Raw genomic sequence first — 10,927 nt, 5'->3', positions numbered from 1 at the left:
ACTGGTGTGTGATGACACATGACTCCCTGGGGAGGGCTTCCCAACCACGTTTGAATTTAAAGCTGTTTCAGTTTTGTGGGATTCTTTATGTCAAGAAAACTTAGAAACACGGGTAAGTTTCCCCCACTCATTACAGCTGCATGGTAACTGTCCTACATGAAATCATTGATGAGACATGAGCTCTTCATTTTTTTCAACATTTTTATTGATTTAAAATTTTACAGAAGCTCGCCTTGTGGTCTCGTGGATCTGTGTCTTGCTTCAACAGTGTTTGAACAGAACAGATCTGGGGACTCTCTGCCTCCAGTCTTCCACCACTCTCCAGTTTCCTTTCCTGGCATAACCTTCGGGACCATCTTCTTGGCCATCCCCTCTTGTTGGGACCAGTTAACACTTTTATCTTGTGTGTGGTGACCTCCAAACCGACCAGTCATGAGGTCTTGATCCATAAGAATAATACCGCAGAAGCTGAGGTCAGCGTCAACCGTCTGGTCAACCTGTGTCTGCGGGCCTCTGGGCTTCTTTTTCAACCACGATGATGTGGCCTTGGAGGGCGTGGGGCACTTTTTCCGCGAGCTGGCGAAGGAGAAGCACGAGGAGGCTGAGCGTCTCTTGAAGCTGCAGAACCAGCGTGGCAGCTGTGCCCTCTTCCAGGTTGTGCAGAAGCAATCCCAAGATGAGTGGGGTAGGACCTGGACGCCATGGAAGCTGCGTCGGCCCTTGAGAAGACCCTCAACCAGGCCCTTCTGGACCTGCATGCATGGGGTCCACTCACACTGACCCCCATCTCTGTGACTTTCTGGAGAACTACTTCCTGGATGAGGAAGTGAAACTCCTCAGTTATATGGGAGACCACCTGACCCACCTCCGCAGGCTGGCCAGCCCCCAGGCTGGGTGGGCGAATATCTCTTGGAGAGGCTCACCCTCAAACTCGACTAGGAACTACGGCACCGAGCCATCTGCGAGGGGCCCTCTGCCTCCCCTTCGAACTTAGTCCCCTTACCTGAACCTGCCCCGCCAGCCTCAGCACCACCACCCTGGAGCCACATCTGTCAAGCTGGTGACCAAATGGAAACAATTAAGCTTCCTTTTGCAGCAAAAAAAAAAAAAAAATTCCATTCAACAATTCATACATTGATGCAGTCCCCAAGATGTACCAGTACTCTTCCCACTTCCGCCCTCCCTGTTTTTCTATTATTATTCATCCTTATTTCCTGTCCCTCCCTCCTTTCCATTTTTTATCCATAATCAAATGCTGTCCTTTAGATTTTGTACAGTTGCACGTTTTAAGCAGTGCATCCCTCTCGGATGTTGTTCTTCCCCTCCAAGCCTGCATGTCGTCTGGCAGAAACCTGAGTCAGAGGAGTGAGCACAGTTCCAGGAGTGAAGAGTCGCTAAGGGCCAGAGTCTCGGGACTTCACCAGTCTCCCTGAGACCAGAAAGCCTGGTCTATTTTTTTAATGATCTCTTCATTTTTAAAAAGCATGTTCACAACACACTTAAGAATGCCACACAACAATAGTTTGTGAAACGGCCTATGTTAGAAAACAAAACATTGAAATGCTAAAGCTTTTTAAAACGAGTTCTCTGGAATTTCTGTCACTAATTACCAGCCACTTAACCTGTGCTTCATAATAGTAAACGTTTTAGGATTGTAATGAATATCTACCTCAAACACACTTTTCTGAAATGCAGTTAAAAACTGTATCAGAAAAATGAAAATGTGTTTAAGAAGAACATATTTGGCATTTGAAAGTATTAACATGTTTTGATTTCTTCTTCCTCTAATCTGAGTTAATAGCAACAGTAGGATTCACTATGTTGGTGTTTGTAAACCTCACCCCAACAAACTAATGAGCAAAGTAGGGAGCTTGCGGAGAGCACAGCCAGTCTCAGTACGAGAGACTATTGAAAGATCCGATCACTGAAATAAGCCGTTTAGTTTGGTACCTGAGCTGCTTTAAAGGTACTTTTCCACATTGAATTATTTATTACTTCTCATTTGCCATATTTCACTTGAAAATTAATAACTAGTTTGAATAAAATGTAAACTGAACATAGAATATGTCAAACATGGTTAAAATCTTACAGCCCGTCCTTTCAAATAATCCACATTTACATTGCAGCTGTGACTTACAGTTTAACCATATTTACTAGATGCAAAATAATTGAAAACTAAAAAACTTTTTCGCGCCAGGATACTTAAGTAGTTCTTATGCATTTATCTTCTCTACAAACTTACGATGTCTCTCCTTGGGTGTTATAGTATGCAACATGTTCCATTCAATTCCATTTCATGATGCCCCAATGAAAGGTTATGTCTGTTTCCATCAGCTTTTGTGAAACCAAATTTTCATTTTTCATACCGATTATAGAGAATAATTTTTCCTTTGGAGTCACAGTCACTGATGATATTGAGAGGCAGCAGGCATCGGGGTTATTCCTTAGGTAGTACTGGTGGACCTCTGTTGTCCCTCACAAATGAAGCAGCTTTCCTTCCATTTTTGTGAACATTATCTTTGTTCATTTTCCCTAAAGCTTCGATCTCAACTGAGAAATCAGCTTCATTATCTGCGGAGATGTTTCAGCCTGAAACAGCATTAAAGAGCTCTCGTTCACTGAGAGCTTCCCTAACTCCTCCTTTCTGGAAAAACTGGGAGACATTCCTACAGTCCCGCAACAGGAATTCCAGGCCATGAGGAGGAGTTGGTTCTACAAACTGACTGACATCAATCAACCAGACCTTCTCAGCATGCCACAGCTTGTTATACTCACTGATGTCAAGACGGACCAGTTGACATTCATTATATAACTGCTACATTTTATCAAGAGTTTGATAGTAGACATCTTTCAATTCTTCACTACTGAGTTTACTTCTTTTAATTTAGGAACAGGAACTTTGGTCGTTGCCAATAAAAGACATAACTGAAATGTGTTTCTTGAGCAGGACAACTGTTGGATAAGTTGGACAAGTAATTCCAATGCTCTACATTCTTGAGAGATAGTGCATTTCTTTTTCGGCCCACGTGTGGATGATCTTACATGGATTTAGTTTATCGAAGTGGTCTTTAAACCTCTAATCATCTTTAATATATTTGTCATGATTCTTAAAGTCATTAAGGGCTGTTTTAAATACCCTGATGGTACATTCTGTAGGTACAACTTTACCATCTTCCTTTTCATCCTTCATGCTCCCTCCATATGCATGACACACAAGATTCCTTTCCTGTACTAATACAGCCAGTGATTGCCTCCAATACTCCAGAGGTGACCATTTTATACGTAGGTAAATGTGTATTAGGATTGACTGATTTTTCAGCAGTAGAATGCTCTTTTTTTCTCATCCAAAGCCTGGTCTATTTTATGATTTGGGGATTTGTTCCACTTTGCTCTCCCACTCTACTCAGGATTCTCTTCTGTGATCCCTTTCAGAGTAATTAGCAGTGGTACCTCAGCACTATCTAGTTCTGGTCTCAGAGTCATGGAGGCTGAGGTTGATTGTGGTCCATTCTTCCTCTGGACTAATTGTTTTCATATGTCTTCTATTTTCTTGACTTATATTTTAAAGTACTTTTGTGCTGTCTCGGGTGGGGTGGGGGTGGGGGTAACAAAGAGTATGGAGGTGGGGCAGGCACTACTAGCATCTGGGTGGGCCCCCTATTGCTTGGTATAGCTGTTATCAAGAAATACAAGGTCCAGTTCTTTTGGACATTGAAAGCTTGAAGAGTACTGAGGGGCCCATGCTCCATGCGGAAGTCTACAAGTCCCTCTGCCCACACCTGTGGACCATGTCAGTAAAGTGACAAAAATTCTGAGCATGGGTAGCCACATGGTAAGTTACCATCGTCTGGCCCCACAATCGGCCCAGACCAAACCCTAGTACCTCTTCCTTTGTTGTGAAAGCTTTGTTACACTCACCCCATTGGAAGGTTTTCTTGTTATGAATATTCTCATGTTGAATGACACTTGACTTCCAAATATAAGGTTTTCCACATTTAATATATGCAAACAGTTTCTTGCCTGTGTGAAATGTCTGATATGCTGTAAGGAATTGTTTCTGCCTGAAAGCTTTACCACACTCATCGCATACATAAGGTTTTCCCCAGTATGCGTTTGCTGATGAATAGTGAAAACATTCTTCTAGGCAAAGACTTTTCCACATTCACCACATACATAGAGTTTCTCTCCAGTATGAGTTCACTGATGAGCAATGAGATCACTCTTCCAGGTAAGGCCTTTTCCACATTCACCACACACATAGTCTTTGTCTCCAGTATGAGTTCGCTGAGGAAGAGTGAGCGTATTCTTCCAGGTAAAGGCTTTTCCACATTTACCACATGCATGGGGTTTCTTTCCTGTCTGTGATGTCTGATGTGCTGTAAGGCATCACTTCTGGCTGTAAGCTTTACCACACTCATCATATACATGAGGTTTTCCTCCATCACGAATTCGCTGATGAACAGTGAGGTTCCTCTTCCAAACGAAGGCTTTTCCACACTCACCACAGATATGGGGTTTCTCTCCTGTATGAGTTCACTGATGAACAGTGAGCTCATTTTTCCCATAAAGGCTTATCCACATTCACCACAGACAGGGGGTTTCTCTCCTGTGTGAAATGTCTGATGTGCTGTAAGGTATTGTTTCTGACTGAATGCTTTACCACACTCATCGCATACATAAGGTTTTTCTCCAGTGTGAGTTTGCTGATGATCAATAAGATTCTTTTTCCAGATAAAGGTTTTTCCACATTCACCACAGACACAGGGTTTCTTACCTGTGTGAAATATCTGATGCATTGTAAGGCATCACTTCTGGCTGAAAGCTTTACCACACTCACCGTGTACAGAAGGCATTTCTCCAGTGTGAGTTCATAGATGAGTTTTGAGATGTGCTATGTGAATGAAGCCTTTTCCACATTCAACACATACAGAGTTTCTCACCAGCATGAGTTCACTGATGAGCAGTGAGATCACTGTTCCAGGTAAAGCCTTTCCTACATTCCCTGCATACACAGAGCAACCTTGTCACATGAGTTTTCTGATGTTCCTTGAGATATGATTTACTGTGATAAGCTTTGCCACATTCCAAGCATGTATATGGATTTTGTCCTTTATGTGCTGTTCCATAATGTGCAGTGAGTTTCAATACTTTGTCGAATTCTTGCTCACACTGACGACATTTATAGTTCTTATCTAGAATAGGAATGAACTGATGCTCACTGAGGAAAAACTCCTTGATGAAGGTTTGCCCACATTTACCACCTATGAGTGGTTTCTGAATTTTTGTCAAATTCCTGATGCTGAATGCATTGTGACTTCATGATACTGGGTTTTTCACACTCAGGGAGTTTCATTTCAGTACAAAATTGCTTTTGTTCAATATCGAGAAAAGTTTTCTTATCTCCATTGAACACAACTGACTTAATTTTGCTGTTATTGTTCTGATTTAATGCCAGAATGATTAAATCTGATTTTATAATTTTATCATGTAAGCCTAATATGTCATAATTTTCTTATAGAGGAAAATTATTTTTGTGTTGATGAAGAATATTTTCCAATAAATTAAATTTATAGCATTGTTCAGTTCTGTCCATACTTCTTTCATGTTGCGAGTGCTCAATCAAATGATCATTAACTTTGTGCATCTCGATAAAAAAAACAGAACATAGAAACTCTATCTTTGAACCCGCCGTGCCTGCCCGTGGCGCATGGGGTTAAGCTGCAGTGCCAGAGCAAGTGCTGGCGCATAACTGGGGCCACCAAGCCTCTGCAGGCGGCCCTTTTAACCGCGAGCGACATGGAAAAAAAAAAAAAAGAAACTCTATCATATTGATTTACAATGGACCTCTTAAAAACATGCATTGATACAAGGTAGATCTTTATTGACAAACCACTTATATAAATGTAAATAAAATACTATGCTTCATGTTTCTTGCCCAGTGACACAAATATAATTATGTACACAATCCAACTGGTAAAAGCAGAAATCAGGTTGGATGTGAAAATAACGAATGAACAAAGATTTGGTAGTTGCTTAATAGGACCATGAAAATATACAAAGAATGAAGAAAAAAAAGAAAAAATATATACAAAGAATGTAAATACAAGCAAGACTCTGAGACGCATTGACCACAAGGGAGGTAAGGCCTGCTAATTTCAGTTGCTAGAGGTCGGATGTATTCATTCCATCAGTCTTTACTGAAAGACAACTAAGTAATAGACAAATTGGAAGTGTGAAAAATGCAGAATATTCAACTTGGGAGAACACAATTTTAGAGGTATATATGAGAGATACTATGGTACATAAACATAATCCTTATGTTTATGGAAAGACTACATTCTAGCTTACAAAACTCATCTTCCAGTGTTTTCCTGTGGTGGCGTGCATGTTGCTATGACGTCGGAAGCAATGCCACCAGTATTTCAAATACCAGCAGCATCACATGTGGTGCACAGGTCTTAGTGGAATTTCTAGAAATACAGACTGGGAGGAAGAACTGGTGATTAACTTCTAGAACATGAGCCCCTCAGGTTTATTGGCACTGATATAACACTTTAGAAGTACTAACTACTCAAAGTACAGTCAATAGTAGTGCTGTGGATGGAGTAATGCTTTGGGGACCTTCAGTGGGTGACATGGGATGACTGAAAATGAGAAAAAAAATAGCTGCAAACATCCACTAATAATTGAATGATGGAATGTATGAAGTACTATCAAGAAAAATTGGAAGTTGTTAAAATGAAATGTTTAGAGATTGATATTATATGTATTATTGGACTTTAAGCACTAGCTATTTTTAGGTTATCAAGTGGTTTATAAGGCTGAGATTGGCAAGTTCAAAAAAACTGGTGTCATATTCATCATCAAAAAAAGTACATTGCAAGATCTTTCCTGAAGTACAATGCTGCCAGTGGTGGGTTAATTTTCATATGCTTGCAAGTGAGAACAATGACTACAACTGTTATTTAAATGTTTGTACCAACTCTTAAAGCAGACATAAACTGTGGGATCCCACCTCACAGTTAAATGGGTCCATAGAAGTAGCGTGTGAAATGAAGGAAGATAAAGCAGACAGCAAATAGAGGGTACAGGGACCTTATCTGCAATGCTGATGAGTGATCGAGGTCATTTAGCAGGGAGTTTCTATAGTAGTGAGACATGCGAAGCTTGCAAGGCCAGGATTCTGGGTGGAGAGAGGCCTTCCCATTTGTGGGTTAGAGAAGAGTCCCAGTCATATTGTCCTAATTAAAATTCATTTCCATCATCCCCACAATATCCTCCCATTGTAGTGATACCTTAATGATACCTCATAAGAACACATGGCTAATCTCTAACAGCTACCAGCTTTAACTACAGGAGCAGACTCACTGTTATTGTTCTCCCTGCTCAGGGGCCAAGTTACTCCCCTCTAACTGCCCTCAGCACTGTTGTTAAGTTACTCAACCAAGGAACTCAGGGATCTCCAGGATAAAGACTCTGCCACCTTGTTATGTAGGTAGGTATCTCTGTGTTGAGGGGTGAGGGTCGGTTCGTATGCCCCAAGGTAATATACATTGGTGAAGGAATATATCCTCTATATATATATGCAGCTCAGACCTGACATCATGGATGAGATGACTGCCTAAATACTTTTTCTCTCCCTTTTTATTTCTGCCCCTCAGTTATACAATCATTTTTTAGAACCCATCCAGAAGGCATATAAGAGACAAAGGAATAGTTGACTCCTTAATAGCAACAGATAACCTAATTGTTCTTAAAGCTAGGCCTCTTTTAGCTGAGTAGCGAAAGTCAGGCACCTATCGGAGACAGCTTTATACTAGCATCTTAATGGAAGGGAGTTGTAGAGAAAACTCTTTCTATCTGGAGATTGTGTATTATCAGGTTTATCTATATCCTCTGGACTGTGGAGGATTTCCTCTAGCATTAGCACTGGTCTTCCAAGCCTTGTGTTCAGGAGTATAGAGATGAGGCAGCTTACACTTTCATCCAGGTTCTATTTTCCACAATAAAGAAACTGAAGGGTGATACGATCAATGAAGACAAACGTGTGCATAAGCAAAAGTGGTGAAGAAAGCTGATGATGCCCAGCTATCAAAAGATACAGCATCTGGGGTCTTAAAGGCTTGAAGATAAACAAGTGGCCACCTAGCTCAGAAGCAACAAAGCCCACATGGAAGAAACACACCAGCCTGTATGACCACGAGCTGTCGAAGGGAACAGATATCAAGCATCAAGGAACAAAATATCATATCATTGAAAAGGTGGGTGAGTGCAGAGTGGAGACTCAAAGCCCAATGGTAGCTAACCAGACAACCCTTACTGAAGGTTGTGGGGAGAAGATAAACCAGGCAGGGTGCAGGGTAGCAATGATGAAACATAACTTTCCTCTAGTTTTGAAATATTCCCCCACCCACTATCATGATCCCAATTCTACCTACAAATCTGGCTACACCAGAGGATGTTCATTGGTACAGATAGGAATTGGAAACACAGGGAATCCAGGACAGATGACTTCTTCAGGTCCAGTGGTGAGAGTGGCGATGCCTGGAGGGTGGAGAGAATGTAGGGTAGAAAGGGGGAACTGATTACAGGAATCTACGTATAACCTCCTCTCTGGGGGAGGGACAGCAGAGAAGGTGGGGGGAGATGTCAGACAGTGTAATATATGACAAAATAATAATAATTTATGAATGATGAAGGGTTTATGAGGTAGAGAGGAGTGGGGAGGGAGGGGGGAAATGAGTAGCAGATACTAAGGGCTCAAGTAGAAGGCAAATGTTTTGAGAATGATGGTGGCAACAAATGTACATATGTTCTTGATACAATGGATGTATGTATGGATTGTGATAAGAATTGTACGAGCCCCCAATAAAATGATTTAACAAAAAATTGAAGTGGGGAGGGGAGCTGACATGAAGGAGTTCTAGAAGAAAGAAAATGTTTTGAAACTGATTATGGTAGCAATTGTGTAATACTGCTTGATGGAATTGAACTATGGAATGTTATGCTATATGTAAAAGCTCACAATAGAATGATTAAAAAATATATATGTATTGAAATTTTACCTAACTTTTGTAGCCTGAAATTGATCAATCATACAATCATGTACACTGATGAATGTGAATTTTAGATAAGTATCGCTAGTTGAAAAATGTGGCCTTAGTGTTAGAAATGATACTCAAAATTAACAATATAATTTTGAGAAATTAATGATAATTACATAGCAAATTCCTTATTAAACAATAAAAATGAAAACTATACATATGGACCTTTCTGAATGGACTACACAAAAATCAGATCAACCACATCTGTGGAAAGAAATGATGGAGAAGCTCATCAGTCAAAACAAGGCCAGGGATCAACTGTAGAACAGATCATCAATTACTCAAATCCCAGTTGAAGCTGAAGAAAAGTTCAAATAAGTCGACAATAGCAAAAGTGCCTTGAGGTTAGAGACAATCTAAAGAATAAACTTGAGGAATGAAACACTGATGACTAAAGACTAATGACTGAGACCAGATGAGTTGTGGGATGACAACAAGGACATCACACATATGGAAACCAAAAGGCTACTCAAAAGACAGAAAACAAAAGAGAGAACAGCACTCACTATACCAGGCATATTTGAATATCACCAAAAATTCAGTGTTGGGAAATACAGCCAAAAGAGTTCTTTAAAAGCAGCAAGGTCATCTTTCCCATTTTGAACATTTTGGGCCTAAAGAAGGCATACTGCATAGTAAGGAATATATAGTAGACACACTTTTAATGAAAGAATCAAGAATGTAAGATGTTAGAAATGTCCTGATCACTTATAAAATTATCAGAGGATCAGACAACTTTAAAGAAAATCCTACAGGTGTAATAAAATTGAAGGCACAGTCCTAAAGGATATACTAAACTGATAAAAATTTTCTTTCTGGGAAGATGATCTTAGATATCTGAAAATAATAGAAGTCATAAACTTTTTTCACCCAAAGTAGTAAAATATAGAGAAACACGTCTATTAAGTAATTCCAACAGAGAAGGCAATTTGATCATCTGTATTAGAAAACAGAAAGAACTTATATCACCAGAATGAAGAAAACTTTAAAGGGTTAGGAGAACAAACGAGAAAATGGAAACCAAAACATTTAGAGAAACCTCAAGGGGATAAGATAAGGAAGAACAATGGAGCCCACCATGGTGAGACCTCAAGATCCAAGGTGGGGTTAGATACTACAAAGGGCCCTCCCCCCAAAAGAATTTATTTCAAAGGACAGCATTGAATCTGCAGCTCCAGGAGAGGGACATATCTGATGGGAGCACACGGGAGCAGATGAAGGGGGAGGAGGAGAGAGTGGAGCACATCCTGGCCCAGCAGCCCGTGAGGATGATTTTCCCAATTAGAGCAACTACTCCACAGAGAGGACCACATGGCCGGCCCCACTGTGAGACATGATGCCCCTCACTGACCCAAGCCCTACAGGGGACAACACTGGAGACACAGTGTGGGAATTGCACCAAATCAGATCCTGCCACACCGAGGCAAAACTCCAAGGGGGGTGCAACAGAACAGCAAGGGAACGGAGTAGTGAGGTTCCCAGGGAATGCTGAAAGTGGACTTTAGGGCCAGGGCTTGGTGCCCCAAATGACTGGATTAGAAAACACTCCTAAAGGCCAACAAACAATCCTTGAACTAACTACAAACCTTTCTTTCTTGTGTTTTGTTTTGTTCGTTGTCAGTGTTTTGTTGTTGTTTTGTTGTATATTGTTGCTTGGTTTTGCTCTGCCTTGTTTTTATGCATGTTATTTTCTCCGCAGGTGTGTCTAAATATGATAGGCTGGATGAACAATCTGGGGAGGAAAACAATGGGACCGACAGTTCAAGGGGGACATGGGAGAAGAGGATGTGGGCGGGAAAGGAAGTGGTGTTAACAAATTCAGG

General features: G+C 40.8%; 1 non-coding gene and 1 pseudogene across 1 annotated transcript; one reads left to right on the top strand and one right to left on the bottom strand.

Moving 5' to 3' along the window:
* Window positions 1-2,437: 2,437 nt before the first annotated feature.
* LOC142424076 (serine/threonine-protein kinase RIO3 pseudogene) lies at window positions 2,438-3,344 on the bottom strand (annotated as a pseudogene).
* Window positions 3,345-5,670: 2,326 nt separating this feature from the next.
* LOC142425288 (small nucleolar RNA SNORA76) lies at window positions 5,671-5,800 on the top strand. Its single transcript, XR_012779635.1, has one exon. It is a non-coding gene; the product is annotated as a small nucleolar RNA SNORA76 (small nucleolar RNA).
* Window positions 5,801-10,927: the final 5,127 nt, after the last annotated feature.

This window comes from Tenrec ecaudatus, chromosome 13 (assembly GCF_050624435.1).
Source record: "Tenrec ecaudatus isolate mTenEca1 chromosome 13, mTenEca1.hap1, whole genome shotgun sequence".
NCBI lineage: Eukaryota > Metazoa > Chordata > Mammalia > Afrosoricida > Tenrecidae > Tenrec > Tenrec ecaudatus.
This window is presented reverse-complemented; position numbering and strand designations above follow the sequence as displayed.